Raw genomic sequence first — 16,698 nt, 5'->3', positions numbered from 1 at the left:
CTGTTTGTCTGTCTGTCTGTCTGTTTGTCTGTCTGTTTGTTTGTGCGCAGTACTACGTCGACAATCAACATCGTTGCACATAAAATCGCCATACTTTACACACATATTTGTCTTGCCCTGGAATAGACTGTGCCCAATTTTTAACTCTCGGCCCAAGGCCTCCATTATGACGTCATAATTCGATAATTCGACAAGTACAAAACTTTATCCAATCAAGATGCAATTTCTTGAGCGCCATGTCGGCATAAACTGGTGGAGAAAAAAAACACGATGACGTCATCAGAAACGTGGTTCGGCTGCCATCTTGGAAAAACCGAAAAACTTTGCACCTCCATATCTCCGAAAGTGCTGAATAGGAAAATTGAGACATGGTTCATTGTAAATAACTCTCCATGGGGAATAAAATATGTTAATGATGATGTCATAGGTGCCTCCATTATGATGTCATAATTCAACAAGTACAAAACTTCATCTGATAAAGATGAAATTTCTTGGGCATAATCGAATTGCCCTGAAATGGACTGTGCCCAATTTTTTACTCTCTAGGCCCAAGGCCTCCATTATGACCTCATAATTTGACAAGTACAAAACTTCATCCGGTCAAGATTAAATTTCTTGAGCGCCATGTCGGCATAAACTGGTGGAGAAAAAAAAAAAATGATGACATCATCGGTCACGTCGTTTGGCCGCCATCTTGGAAAAACCGAAAAACTTTGCACCTCTATATCTCCGAAAGTGCTGAATATAAAAAATTGAGACGTGGCTCATTGTAAAGAAATCTCCATGGGGAATAAAATATGTTAATGATGATGTCATAGGTGCCTCCATTATGACGTCATAATTCGACAAGTACAAAACTTCATCCGATCAAGATGAAATTTATTGAGCATCATCTAGGAATAAATTAGTTTAGAAAACAAATAATGATGACGTCATCGGTCACGTGGCTCGGCCGCCATCTTGTAAAAACCGAAAAAATTTGCACCTCTATATCTCCGAAAGTGCTGAATAGAAAAAATTGAGACATGGCTCATTGTAAAGAACTCTCCATGGGGAATAAAATATGTTAATGATGATGTCATAGGTGCCTCCATTATGACGTCATAATTCAACAAGTACAAAACTTCATCCGATAAAGATGAAATTTCTTGAGCATAATCTAGTTGCCCTGAAATGGACTGTGCCCAATTTTTTACTCTCTAGGCCCAAGGCCTCCATTATGACGTCATAATTTGACAAGTACAAAACTTCATCCGATCAAGATGAAATTTCTTGAGCATCATCTAGGAATAAATTAGTTTAGAAAACAAATAATGATGACGTCATCGGTCACGTGGCTCGGCCGCCATCTTGGAAAAACCGAAAAAAATTGCACCTCTATATCTCCGAAAGTGCTGAATAGAAAAAATTGAGACATGGCTCATTGTAAAGAACTCTCCATGGGGAATAAAATACGTTAATGATGATGTCATAGGTCCCTCCATTATGACGTCATAATTCGACAAGTACACAACTTCATCCGATCAAGATGAAATTTCTTGAGCATCATCTAGGAATAAATTAGTTTTGAAAACAAATTATGATGACGTCATCAGTCACGCGGTTCGGCCGCCATATTTGTCCATAATGGCCGATAAAAAAGTACATTCCAGCAGGTCCTCGGTCTCTGACCGATTTTTCATTTGTTTGTTTGTTTGTTTGTGAACAAAATATCTCAAATGGTTGTGGACGGATTCGGACTAAATTTGGCAGAGATGTAGCGTATGTGACAAGGACGAAATGATTAGGTTTTGGTGAAGATCCAGATTCGGATACGGCTACCAGAATTTTTTAAGTGATTCTTCACCATTGTGAGATGGGACCAAAAACGATACATTGCAGGATATCTCAAAAAGTTATGGACGGATTTGGACGAAACTTGGTGGACCAGTTGGGTGTCTGAGAAGGATAAATAGATTCGATTTTGGTGAAGATCTGAAAGTGGATTCACCATAAAGCCCAGAACGGTGGAGTGGTTCAGTGATGGTTGTCCTTCTGGAAGTTTCTCCGTTCTCCACACAGGATCTCTGGAGCTCAGCCAGATTGACCATTGGGTTCTTGGTCACCTATATTACCAAGGCCTTTCTCCCCAGATTGCTCAATTTGGCCGGGCGGCCAGCTCTAGGAAGAGTCCTCGTTGTTCCAAACTTCTTCCATTTAAGAATTATGGAGGCCACTGTGCTCTTAGGAACCTTCAATGCAGCAGAATGTTTTTTTGTAGGCTTCCCCAGATCTGTGCCTCGACACAATCCTGTCTCTGAGCTCTGCGGGCAGTTCCTTCGACCTCATGGCTTGGTTCTTGCTCTGAAATGCATTGTCAGCTGTGAGACCTTATATGGACAGGTGTGTGTCTTTCCAAATCATATCCAATCAATTGAATTTACCACAGGTGGACTCCAATCAAGGTGCAGAAACATCTCAAGGATGATCAAGAGAAATGGGAGGCACCTGAGCTAAATTTCAAGTGTCATAGCAAAGGGTATGAATACTTATGTCAATGTGATATTTCAGTTTTTTTCTTTTAATAAATTTGCAAAACTTTATAAAATCCTGTTTTCTGTTTGTCATCATGGGGTATTGAGTGTAGATTGATGAGGGAAAAAATGACTTTAAACGATTCCAGCATAAGGCTGCAACATAACAAAATGTGAAAAAAGTGAAGGGGTCTGAATACTTTCTGAATGCACTGTATTATATGGCCATTGAATGTACAAACAGATTTCTGTGCCATATTTCCTATTTTCTGTCATATTATGGCCATTGAACGTACAAACAGATTTCATGCCATATTTCCTATTTTCAGTTATATTATGGCCATTGAAGGACGAAGGTACAAACAGATTTTAATGCCATATTTCCTATTTTCAGTCATATTATGGCCATTGAAGGTACAAACAGATTTCTGTGCCATATTTCCTATTTTCAGTTATATTATGGCCATTGAACGTACAAACAGATTTCATGCCATATTTCCTATTTTCAGTTATATTATGGCCATTGAAAGTACAAACAGATTTCTGTGCCATATTTCCTATTTTCAGGTATATTATGGCCATTGAACGTACAAATAGATTTCTGTGCAATATTTCCTATTCTCAGTTATACTATGGCCATTGAAGGTACAAACAGATTTTAATGCCATTTTTCCTATTTTCAGTTATATTATGGCCATTGAATGTACAAACAGATTTTAATGCCATATTTCCTATTTTCAGTTATATTATGGCCATTGAAGGTACAAACAGATTTCTGTGCCATATTTCGTATTCCCAGTTATATTATGGCCATTGAAGGTACAAACAGATTTTAATGCCATATTTCCTATTTTCAGTTATATTATGGCCATTGAATGTACAAACAGATTTTATTGCCATATTTCCTATTTTCAGTTATATTATGGCCATTGAAGGTACAAGCAGATTTTTGTGCCATATTTCCTATTTTCAGTTATATTATGGCCATTGATGGCACAAGCAGATTTCTGTGCCATATTTCCTATTCACAATTATAATATGGCCATTGCAGGTAGAAACAGATTTCTCTGCCATATTTCCTACTCTCAGTTATAATATGGTCAATTGAAGGTACAAACAAATTTCTGTGCCATATTTCCTTTTCTCAGTTATAATATGGCCATTGAAGGTACAAACAGATTTCTGTGCCATATTTCCTGCTCTCAGTTATAATATGGTCAATTGCAGGTTCAAACAGATTTCTGTGCCATATTTCCAATCTCAGTTATAATATGGCCATTGAAGGTACAAACAGATTTCTGTGCCACATTTCCTATTCTCAGTTATAATATGGCCATTGTAGGTACAAACAGATTTCTTTGCCATATTTCCTATTCTCAGTTATAATATGGCCATTGTCGGTACAAACAGATTTCTGTGCCATATTTCCTATTCTCAGTTATAATATGGCCATTGTCGGTACAAACAGATTTCTGTGCCATATTTCCTATTCTCAGTTATAATATGGCCATTGTCGGTACAAACAGATTTCTGTGCCACATTTCCTATTCTCAGTTATAATATGGCCATTGTAGGTACAAACAGATTTCTGTGCCATATTTCCTATTCTCAGTTATAATATGGCCATTGTAGGTACAAACAGATTTCTGTGCCATATTTCCCATTCTCAGTTATAATATGGCCATTGTAGGTACAAACAGATTTCTGTGCCATATTTTCTATTCTCAGTGTAATATGGCCATTGAAGGCACAAACAGATTTCTGTGCCATATTTCGTATTCTCAGTTGTCATATGGCATTGAAGGTACATACAGATTTCAGTGCCATATTTCCTGCTCTCAGTTATAATATGGTAAATTGAAGGTACAAACAGATTTCTGTGCCATATTTCCTGCTCTCAGTTATAATATGGTCAATTGAACGTACAAATAGATTTCTGTGCCATATTTCCCATTCTCAGTTTTATTATGGCCATTGAAGGTACAAACAGATTTCAGTGCCATATTTCCTATTCTCAGTTATAATATAGCCATTGAAGGTACAAACAGATTTCTGTGCCATATTTCCTGCTCTCAGTTATAATATGGTCAATTGAAGGTACAAACAGATTTTAATGCCATATTTCCTATTTTCAGTTATATTATGGCCATTGAAGGCACAAACAGATTTCTGTGCCATATTTCGTATTCTCAGTTGTCATATGGCATTGAAGGTACATACAGATTTCAGTGCCATATTTCCTGCTCTCAGTTATAATATGGTAAATTGAAGGTACAAACAGATTTCTGTGCCATATTTCCTGCTCTCAGTTATAATATGGTCAATTGAACGTACAAATAGATTTCTGTGCCATATTTCCCATTCTCAGTTTTATTATGGCCATTGAAGGTACAAACAGATTTCAGTGCCATATTTCCTATTCTCAGTTATAATATAGCCATTGAAGGTACAAACAGATTTCTGTGCCATATTTCCTGCTCTCAGTTATAATATGGTCAATTGAAGGTACAAACAGATTTTAATGCCATATTTCCTATTTTCAGTTATATTATGGCCATTGAAGGTACAAACAGATTTCTGTGCCATATTTCCTATTCCCAGTTATATTATGGCCATTGAAGGTACAAACAGATTTTAATGCCATATTTCCTATTTTCAGTTCTATTATGGCCATTGAATGTACAAACAGATTTTAATGCCATATTTCCTATTTTCAGTTATATTATGGCCATTGAAGGTACAAGCAGATTTTTGTGCCATATTTCCTATTTTCAGTTATATTATGGCAATTGATGGTACAAGCAGATTTCTGTGCCACATTTCCTATTCTCAGTTATAATATGGCCATTGCAGGTACAAACAGATTTCTTTGCCATATTTCCTATTCTCAGTTATAATATGGCCATTGTCGGTACAAACAGATTTCTGTGCCATATTTCCTATTCTCAGTTATAATATGGCCATTGTCGGTACAAACAGATTTCTGTGCCATATTTCCTATTCTCAGTTATAATATGGCCATTGTCAGTACAAACAGATTTCTGTTCCACATTTCCTATTCTCAGTTATAATATGGCCATTGTAGGTACAAACAGATTTCTGTGCCATATTTCCTATTCTCAGTTAAATATGGCCATTGTAGGTACAAACAGATTTCTGTGCCATATTTCCCATTCTCAGTTATAATATGGCCATTGTAGGTACAAACAGATTTCTGTGCCATATTTTCTATTCTCAGTGTAATATGGCCACTGAAGGCACAAACAGATTTCTGTGCCATATTTCGTAATCTCAGTTGTCGTATGGCATTGAAGGTACAGACAGATTTCAGTGCCATATTTCCTATTCTCAGTTATAATATAGCCATTGAAGGTACAAACAGATTTCTGTGCCATATTTCCTGCTCTCAGTTATAATATGGTCAATTGAAGGTACAAACAGATTTCTGTGCCATATTTCCTGCTCTCAGTTATAATATGGTCAATTGAACGTACAAATAGATTTCTGTGCCATATTTCCCATTCTCAGTTTTATTATGGCCATTGAAGGTACAAACAGATTTCAGTGCCATATTTCCTATTCTCAGTTATAATATAGCCATTGAAGGTACAAACAGATTTCTGTGCCATATTTCGTATTCTCAGTTATAATATAGCCATTGAAGGTACAAACAGATTTCTGTGCCATATTTCCTGCTCTCAGTTATAATATGGTCAATTGAAGGTACAAACAGATTTCTGTGCCATATTTCCTGCGCTCAGTTATAATATGGTCAATTGAACGTTCAAACAGATTTCTGTGCCATATTTCCCATTCTCAGTTTTATTATGGCCATTGAAGGTACAAACAGATTTCAGTGCCATGTTCCAATCTCAGTTATAATATGGTCAATTTAAGGTACAAACAGATTTCTGTAACATATTTCCTATTCTCAGTTATAATATGGCCATTGAAGGTACAAACAGATTTCTGTGCCATATTTCCTGCTCTCAGTTATAATATGGTCAATTGAAGGTACAAACAGATTTCTGTGCCATGTTTCCTATTCTCAGTTATAATATGGCCATTGTCGGTACAAACAGATTTCTGTGCCATATTTCCTATTCTCAGTTATAATATGGCCATTGAAGGTACAAACAGATTTCAGTGCCATATTTCCTATTCTCAGTTATAATATGGCCATTGAAGGTACAAACAGATTTCTGTGCCATATTTCGTATTCTCAGTTATAATATAGCCATTGAAGGTACAAACAGATTTCTGTGCCATATTTCCTGCTCTCAGTTATAATATGGTCAATTGAAGGTACAAACAGATTTCTGTGCCATATTTTCAGCGCTCAGTTATAATATGGTCAATTGAACGTACAAACAGATTTCTGTGCCATATTTCCCATTCTCAGTTTTATTATGGCCATTGAAGGTACAAACAGATTTCAGTGCCATGTTCCAATCTCAGTTATAATATGGTCAATTTAAGGTACAAACAGATTTCTGTAACATATTTCCTATTCTCAGTTATAATATGGCCATTGAAGGTACAAACAGATTTATGTGTCATATTTCCTATTCTCAGTTATAATATGGCCATTGTAGGTACAAACAGATTTCTGTGCCATGTTTCCTATTCTCAGTTATAATATGGCCATTGAAGGTACAAACAGATTTCTGTGACATATTTCCTATTCTCAGTTATAATATGGCCATTGTAGGTACAAACAGATTTCTGTAACATATGTCCTATTCTCAGTTATAATATGGCCATTGAAGGTACAAACAGATTTCTGTGACATATTTCCTATTCTCAGTTATAATATGGCCATTGTAGGTACAAACAGATTTCTGTAACATATTTCCTATTCTCAGTTATAATATGGTCAATTGAAGGTACAAACAGATTTCTGTGCCATATTTCCCATTTTCAGTTATAATATGGCCATTGTCGGTACAAACAGATTTCTGTGACATATTTCCTATTCTCTGTTATAATATGGCCATTGTAGGTACAAACAGATTTCTGTAACATATTTCCTATTCTCAGTTATAATATGGCCATTGAAGGTACAAACAGATTTCTGTGACATATTTCCTATTCTCAGTTATAATATGGCCATTGTAGGTACAAACATATTTCTGTGCCATATTTCCTATTCTCAGTTATAATATGGCCATTGTCGGTACAAACAGATTTCTGTGCCATATTTCCTATTCTCAGTTATAATATGGCCATTGTCGGTACAAACAGATTTCTGTGCCATATTTCCCATTCTCAGTTATAATATGGCCATTGAAGGTACAAACAGAAACTTCTCCACCTGTTCCAATCTGTAGCCATTTTAAACCTCACTCCTCCCAGCCAGTGCTGGACCATTTTGTTTTTTCTTGGTGTCACCTTTATCTTCGTTTCTCTTGATGTTTATTTACATTCCATATTCTTTTCCTATCTGATTCGTTGCCATCACTCATTACCTTCACTAAATCACAAACATGGTGTGCAATGAAGGTCAACCAAACATCTGTCGAAAGTTAGAGCCTATCCGAAAACAGACCACGTGAAAACGCCGTACAGAGCAAATTATTTCCGCAGGTGTTGCCTGTGGTTACCCCACTTCTCACCCTCCCAAACCCCAGTGATTTTGAAGTTTAGAAACTGTTAGATTGAGTTTACATGACATGTACATGTGGCGTAGTCTTGATGGGCCGAATGGCCTCCTCTTGTGTCCAAGCTCCTCTTGTATCCTTCCCTTGTGTAACCACGACGATGAGGGTCGACAAGATTTAAAACCACCGCGAGGCCGAAAATCGCGGAGTTTCCCGGTAAAATGTGACGTCACACGCTTTCCACGTGCGTCATTGCGCGATTCCCTCCTTTCGCACCCCTCCCCTCCAACCCACACAGCAATCCATCGCCCCTCCCGCTCCACGCCGCGCTTCCAGGCCACGCCGCGTTCAAGGCTTCCAAGCTTCCATCTGCCCGACTGTCCGCGCTTTCAGCTCTTTTGGGTAAGTAAATGGGAGGGTGGCATTATTGAGGGAAGGTCTGGACCTCCTCTAGTGGGGGAGGGAGGTGGGCGAAGGGTGAAGTGGTCTTAACGCTGGGTCACAACTCCTGGCCTTCAAGGGCTATCAAAGGAAGTCAATGTCTCCCTTTAAAGTGTTGGCCTGCCCTCGGCGGAAGCATGTGCTCGTCCCGACATTTGTCATGTTCGCCTCACACGGCTCACGGGATCCACTTTCGGGATCTGTCGTCCCCTCCATGGCGGCGCTCCATTAACAATCGGGCCAAAGACCCCTGCTTGTTCGTTCGGGTGTCGGGTTAACCAAACAGCTGTGAAACACCGCCTTCCTCGACGTTCGCTCCCTCCGATCGGGTCTTGTGCCTGTGTTGCGATTCAGGGGCGAAACATCAGCTTGGGAAGCCGAAGGTCGCTGGTCGCGATCTGACCCGTTTCAGAAACACTGATCCCCTCCAGGAGCCGCTCCTTGAATATCTCGGAGATCCCGACTCCCGACCCTAACTCCTGCCCCTGCCTGGCTCCTGGTCAGCTCCTGACCCTGCCTGGCTCCAGACCCCAACTCCTGCCCCTGCCTGGCTCCTGACGCTATCTCCTGCCCCTGCCTGGCTCCTGACCGGCTCCAGATCAGCTCCTGACCCTGCCTGGCTCCTGACCCTGCCTGGCTCCTGATGCTATCTCCTGCCCCTGCCTGGCTCCTGACGCTATCTCCTGCCCCTGCCTGGCTCCTGATCAGCTCCTGACCCTGCCTGGCTCCTGACGCTATCCCCTGCCTGGCTCCTGACCCTAACTCCTGACTCTGCCTGGCTCCTGTCGCTAGCTCCTGACCCTGCCTGGCTCCTGACGCTATCTCCTGCCCCTGCCTGGCTCCTGATCAGCTCCTGACCCTGCCTGCCTCCAGACGCTACCTCCCGACCCTGCCTGGCTCCTGCTACTAGCTCCTGACCCTGCCTCGCTCCTGGTCAGCTCCTGATCAGCTCCTGACCCTGCCTGGCTCCAGACCCTACCTCACGACCCTGCCTGGCTCCTGATCCTAACTCCTGCTCTGCCTGGCTCCTGGTCAGCTCCTGGCCCTGCATGGCTCCAGAGCCTAGCTCCTGACCCTGCCTGGCTCCTGACGCTAGCTCCTGACCCTGCCTGGCTCCTGACGCTAGCTCCTGACCCTGCCTGGCTCCTGACCCTATCTCCTGCCCCTGCCTAACTCCTGGTCAGCTCCAGATCAGCTCCTGACCTTGCCTGGCTCCTGATGCTAGCTCCTGACCCTGCCTGGCTCCTGACGCTAGCCCCTGTCCCTGCCTGGCTCCTGACCCTGCCTGGCTCCTGACCCTAACTCCTGACCCTGCCTGGCTCCTGACGCTAGCTCCTGACCCTGCCTGGCTCCTGACGCTATCTCCTGCCCCTGCCTGGCTCCTGATCAGCTCCTGACCCTGCCTGCCTCCAGACGCTACCTCCCGACCCTGCCTGGCTCCTGCTGCTAGCTCCTGACCCTGCCTGGCTCCTGGTCAGCTCCTGATCAGCTCCTGACCCTGCCTGGCTCCAGACCCTACCTCACGACCCTGCCTGGCTCCTGATCCTAACTCCTGCTCTGCCTGGCTCCTGGTCAGCTCCTGGCCCTGCATGGCTCCAGAGCCTAGCTCCTGACCCTGCCTGGCTCCTGACGCTAGCTCCTGACCCTGCCTGGCTCCTGACGCTAGCTCCTGACCCTGCCTGGCTCCTGACCCTATCTCCTGCCCCTGCCTAACTCCTGGTCAGCTCCAGATCAGCTCCTGACCTTGCCTGGCTCCTGATGCTAGCTCCTGACCCTGCCTGGCTCCTGACGCTAGCCCCTGTCCCTGCCTGGCTCCTGACCCTGCCTGGCTCCTGACCCTAACTCCTGACCCTGCCTGGCTCCTGACGCTAGCTCCTGACCCTGCCTGGCTCCTGACCCTATCTCCTGCCCTTGCCTGACTCCTGGTCAGCTCCAGATCAGCTCCTGACCTTGCCTGGCTCCTGATGCTAGCTCCTGACCCTGCCTGGCTCCTTATGCTAGCCCCTGACCCTGCCTGGCTCTTGATGCTAGATCCTGACCCTGCCTGGCTCCAGACCCTAGTTCCTGCCCCTGCCTGGCTCCTGCCGCTGCCTGGCTCCTGATCAGCTCCTGCCCCTGCCTGGCTCCTGACGCTAGCTCCTGAACCTGCCTGGCACCTGGCGCTAGCTCCTGACCCTGCCTGGCTCCTGACCCTAACTCCTGCCCCTACCTGGCTCCTGATTGGCTCCAGATCAGCTCCTGACCCTGCCTGGCTCCTGATTGGCTCCAGATCAGCTCCTGACCCTGCCTGGCTCCTTATCCTTGCTCTTGATCCTGGCTCCTGATCGTTTTAACAAGTGCGGTGCAATTTCGAGGATAATGTGGGTAGTCTTTTCAAATCACCCATATGATTAGGGTCGTGGTAAAGGAGGCCCATCAAATACTCCATGCACATTTTACAAAATCATTTTGGGTATCAGATCTCTTTTTGTCCTTTAAAGGGGTAAAAGGGCTAGTACAGTGCATTATGTGTTATTGCACGAACAAGTACATCATGTCACGTGTTATATATCTAAGTCACAAGTACAGCTGTAAAAATCAAAACTTGGTAAATAAAACTCACAACGTTACATTCAAACCCTGGTCACCATTGTGAGGCTTGTGACAAAACCATAATGCTACGACACTCTCCGTTCCCCCTGTCTCTAACCTTCCCCCTGTCTCTACCCTTCCCCCTGCCTCTCCCCTTCCCCTGCCTCTCCCGTTCCCTCTGCCTCTCCCCTTTCCCCTGCCGCTCCCCTCCCCCCTGCCTCTACCCTTCCCCCGCCTCTCCCCTCCACTTGACTTTCACCCTCCTTCCCCTCCTTCCCCTCCTCCCCTCCCCGCTTTGTTTTGGACCTTTAATTATTAAATGGTAAGTGTTGAAGTTGATCTCTTGAACACCCTTTTCTTCATCTTAAAGTGGTTAGAAGGTTGTAGTTTATTCATTATTAAAAAGTGGATGTCAATAATTCTGGAGTTAAGCATTTACCCATTTATCCTACCATTTGTTCCTTCATATCCTGAGATGTGGAACTAAATGGTGCAGAAGTAGCGCCCTTACATTTGAGCTGTCGAGTGTGTACTGTCCCCAACGAGGGTAAGATCTGTCCGATTGGTCTTTCACAAGCAAGACGTTACATCACCAAGTGTTCCTTCGCTCAAATGCAAGTCAAGCTCACTGTCCCTTCTGCTAGCATTCGTCACTAGCTCTTAAAATCCCCCAGGGAGTCTGGCAAAGAGTAGGTGTGTTATCACCGGTACCCTGAACAAATTACCAACTCTTGCCCTGACTTCCTGTGTATGCTTCTGCATAGAGCAAAATGTCTTTTCACAAAGGTTGTTTTTTTTTGGATACTGAATCGAGGCTCGTGAAAGAGCTAACATATATTTCACAAACAAATCAACCAGACAAACAAATATATAAAAAGAGGGAGCGGAAGACAAGATGGGGAGAGAAGGGGAAGCACACAAACACAACATTTGAGAGCAGGGAGAAGTGTGGGAGGGAGAGGGCTTGGGGGGAGGAGGCGTTGGGAAGGGGGGGGGGGGTGGAGGAGAGGTATAAAACACAAGGGGACCAAGGACTTCCAGGACAGAAGTTGGTATTTCAAAAAAAAAAAAAAAGTGTAGGATTTTGGGTGAAATTAGCGGGGGTAGAAAAGATCAAGGTTTTGGATGGGGGAAGATAAGAGATGGTGGTGAACAGCTGTTTTAAAGACCTGGAGGGTGGAGTGGGATTGAAGAGAGTGAGGGAGTTTGTTCCAGAGGCGGGAGAAAAGAGGTATGAAGGACTGAAGGTGAGCAGAAAGTCTTGATTTTGGCAGTTTAACCATAAGATCTTGTTTAACCATAAGATCCATAAGAGTTTAACCATAAGTTGCAGGAAGATCTTGTGCGACCTGCAGGAATATTTGGGGGACAGAGCCCAGAGAGAGCTGGGGGGGCAAGGCCGGAGAGGAGTCGGTAGAAGACGGAAAGACCACCAACCTGCCTGCGGTGAGTAAGTGAAAGGCCCTCGGAGATAGCTTCATCGCGGGAGATTCCAATGATTCTGAACGCTTTGGTTTCAACAGCGTGAAGACGAGCTAGGTGTGAGGCAGGAGCACCAGACCAGAGGGGAGAGCAGTATTCCATAGAGCTGCGGATGAAAGCCTTGTAAGTGGTGAGGAGCTCAGGTGTACCAAGGAAGGACTTCGCACGACGGAGGATGCCCAGTCGGCAACTGGCTTTGGAGGCCAGATTTGAAATGTGGTTTTCCCAGGAAAGATCATGGCAGATAGTGAGACCCAAAAGCTTGAGTGACAGAACTTCTTGGAGAGGATTATTCAGAAAGTGGATGGGAGGGTTGTCCAGTCGGTCTTTTCGGAGAGACATCGTAAGAGTGTGAGATTTGTCAGGATTGAAAGACATGTTCCTCTTGTTTGCCCAGTCTGTGATTTTGTCCAGGTCTGCAGAGAGTGAGGAGGCTGCAGACTGCCGATCTGAGGGATGAGGAATGGAGCGACAGAAAGTAGAGTCGTCAGCAAAGAGATAGAGAGGATTTTCAAGAGAGTCAGAGAGATCATTGATGAAGACCAGAAAAAGCACAGGGCCCAGAACACTGCCTTGGGGAACTCCAGCCTGAACAGGAAGAGGAGCTGAGAGAAACCCATTCAGGGCCGCACGTTGACTACGACTAGAGAGGAAGTCCGCCAGCCATGCGTGGAGATTTCCATGGATACCAAAGGAGGAGAGTTTGGTGAGCAGAGCGGGGTGCCAGACCGTATCGAGGGCACGTGAAATGTCAAGGGAGACAGCTCTAATTTCCTGTTTGGTGTTGAGGACCTCCATCCATTGTTGAGAAAGCAGAAGCAGCATGTCCAGAGTAGAGTGACCAGGTCTGAAACCAAATTGATGGTCAGAGATCAAGCCATTGGAGAAGAGGAAAGATTTCATATCTGAAGCAATGATGGATTCCATGACTTTGCTGATAATTGGGAGAAGGCTGATTGGTCTGTAGTTGCTAGGATCTGTTTTTGCACCTTTTTTGTGCAAAGCAGTGATGTTGGCTGATTTCCAAGCAGATGGCAGATGACCTTGAGCAAAAGAGAGGGTGAAGAGAACAGAGAGAGGGAGTGAAAGAGCGGAAGAACATGATTTTAGGACCCGTGTGCTGATGCCGTCAGGACCAGTTGCAGAATCAGAGTCGAGGGTTGACAGAAACTTTTCCACCTTGTCAGGAGGAAAGGACACAGAGTCCAGGAGCAGCTGGGTATGACTGGGTACGGTGGGTACAGAGAGGGATGGGTTTGGGACACAAGATTTAGAGGCAAACACAGAGTTGAGGCATTCAGCTTTTTCACGTGTGGAGTCAGCCGTGTAGCCGTTTGAGGTGAGGGAGGGGATGGAGGGGGAACAAACACCAGAAACAGATTTGACCAGACGCCACCAGGATTTGGAAGAGGGAGACAGATAAGAGAGTTCGGTCTTGAGAACGGAGAGATATTGTTTCCTGGCTCTCCTGAGGGTGGACACACACTTGTTTCGGGCTTTGTGAAAGGAAATGAGATTTCCTTCCGTTGGATTTGCTTTCCAGGAGACGAAAGCAAGTTGTTTCTGGGCAACAGCCTCACAAGGTTAATGTAATACAAGTACCACATATAGAATACAAAACAACACATCAATGTTGTTGTTGTTTTTGTTTCCTGACCAGACCCTTCGTTTTACAAGCCCTCATCCGACCTCATCCATGGGATATTCATAAAAGGATCATACGCATTTTTATTAACCTTAGCCTTCGCTATTTTTGTACCCAGATTGCCCAGAACCCTGCTTTGTGGGGGGGCTTTTATGTAGGGGCCCCGTTCTAGTGCCCAGGTTGCCCTCCTTCCCCCCCCCCCCCTAAATATCCAGCACTGACTGAACCGTCTTTCAGGTGGAGCACAAGATATATTTATCTTGAGATCAAAACTCCCAGTGCAGACAAGGTGCTGTATCTTGAGGAGGCTTTTTTAACTGCTACTCTTGAAAAAAAAAGTCATCTTGAGGTGATATTTGGTTGGTCAAAAGACATTTAAAGAGCCACTAGGTACCTGGTGCAGTGAGATTGGAGGTAACATCTAAAAAGACAGTTGTCATCAATGTGGTTATTCTGACACCCATCAATGTTGTTATTCTGACACCCATCAATGTTGTTACTCAGTAGTGAGCAGATTCCCAAGGCTCAAATGCTCATGAGATAAGTAGAGCTGTTTTTGTTCATTTACTTACACACACGTACACTCATTTTGGATGGTCAATTTAACCAGCTGAGATGGCAGGTCACATTGTAAAGGCAAATTGTGGTGAGGTAAAGCAATGTACGTATGTACGTATATATACGACATGATGTGCTTTGATTTATTGTGAAGAGGAATGTGTTGGTAAATTTGGTTGGGGAACGAGGAATAGAGACGTTCAAGAACTGGTGGTGAGGAATGGAAAATGGCCATTGCTGGTGCCACAGAAGGTGGATGGAGGTTATGTTTTTATCCCTGTGTGTTTGTTTGTGAACAGGATATCTCAAAAAGTTGTGGCTGGATTTGGCCAAAATCTGGTGGAGAGTTTGGGTATGTGACAAGGATAAAATTATTAGATTTTGGTGAAGATCCGGATCTGGATCTGAGAATTTTTAAAGTGATTCTTCATCTTTTTTTTTCTTTTTTTTTGTATACAGAGTCGAGGCTCGTGAAAGAGCTAACATTTATCAAACAAACAAATCAAACAAACAAGCAAACAAAGTATATAAAAAGGGGAGCGGTCGACAAGATGGGGAGAGAAGGGGAGGAAGCACACAAACACAACATTTGAGAGCAGGGACATTGGGAGATGTGTGGGAGGGAGAGGGCCTGGGTGGGGGGGGGGGGGGGGGGCAGGATAGGTATAAAACGCAAGGACACCAAGGACTTCCAGGAAAGAAGTCAGCACCTCAAAAAAGTGGATTTGGGGTGAAATTAGCGGGGGTAGAAAAGATCAAGGTTTTGGATTGGGGAAGATAAGAGATGGTGGTGAACAGCCGTTTTAAAGACCTGGAGGGAGGCGTGGGATTGAAGAGAATGAGGGAGTTTGTTCCAGAGGCGCGATAAAAGAGGAATGAAGGAGTGAAGGTGAGCAGAGAGTCTTGATTTTGGCAGTTTAACCATAAGAGGGTTGCAGGCAGATCTTGTGTGACCTGTAGGAATATTTGGGGGACAGAGCCCAGAGAGAGCTGGGGGAGCAAGGCCGGAGAGGAGTCGGTAGAAGACGGAAAGACCACCAACCTGCCTGCGGTGAGTAAGTGAAAGGCCCTCGGAGATAGCTTCATCGCGAGAGATTCCAATGATTCTGAACGCTTTGGTTTCAACAGCGTGAAGACGAGCTAGGTGTGAGGCAGGAGCACCAGCCCAGAGGGGAGAGCAGTACTCCATTGAGCTGCGGATGAATGCCTTGTATGTGGTGAGGAGCTCAGGTGTGCCAAGGAAGGACTTTGCACGACAGAGGATGCCCAGTCGGCGACTGGCTTTGGAGGCCAGCTTGGAAATGTGGTTTTCCCAGGAAAGATCATGGCAGATAGTGAGACCCAAAAGCTTGAGTGACAGAACTTCTTGGAGAGTATTATTCAGAAAGTAGATGGGAGGGTTGTCCAGTCGGTCTTTTCGGAGAGACATCGTAAGAGTGTGAGATTTGTCAGGATTGAAAGACATGTTCCACTTGTTTGCCCAGTCTGTGATTTTGTCCAGGTCTGCAGAGAGTGAGGAGGCTGCAGACTGCCGATCTGAGGGATGAGGAATGGAGCGGCAGAGAGTGGAGTCATCAGCAAAGAGATAGAGAGGATTTTCAAGAGAGTCAGAGAGATCATTGATAAAAATAAAAAAAAACCACCTTTAGAGGCCATTTTTCCCCGCAAGCGGGGGTTGGCCTTTTTCGGGAACCGTGGTTGTTGTTGTTTTTCGGTCCCCTTTTTGAAGCAATGTTTTACGGCCGGATGCCCTTCCTGACGCCAACCCTTTTTGCCGCCTTTAACGACAAGCAGGGAATTACCAGTGAACTGGTACTCAATTTGCCGACCTCGGAAGGATGACAGGCTGAGTCAACCCCCCTGGCGTTAATTCAGCGATTGACCGGGA

General features: G+C 44.3%; 2 protein-coding genes across 3 annotated transcripts in view; both read left to right on the top strand.

The window, feature by feature from the left end:
* Positions 1-16,698, top strand: part of FAXDC2 (fatty acid hydroxylase domain containing 2) — an 881,086-nt gene that overhangs the window by 309,954 nt on the left and 554,434 nt on the right. The window lies entirely within an intron of this gene.
* Positions 8,403-16,698, top strand: part of LOC137437478 (ubiquitin-conjugating enzyme E2 E3) — a 35,124-nt gene continuing 26,828 nt past the window's right edge. The window contains exon 1 of the mRNA XM_068131841.2: positions 8,403-8,515. The gene's annotated coding sequence lies outside the window, so the exon portion shown is untranslated. The remainder of the gene's footprint in view (positions 8,516-16,698) is intronic.

The sequence above is a fragment of the Myxine glutinosa genome, chromosome 1 (genome assembly GCF_964187855.1).
Source record: "Myxine glutinosa chromosome 1, kmMyxGlut1.1, whole genome shotgun sequence".
Classification (NCBI taxonomy): domain Eukaryota; kingdom Metazoa; phylum Chordata; class Myxini; order Myxiniformes; family Myxinidae; genus Myxine; species Myxine glutinosa.
Note: the sequence above shows the minus strand (reverse complement) of the source record. Positions and strands in the feature narration are given on the sequence as shown.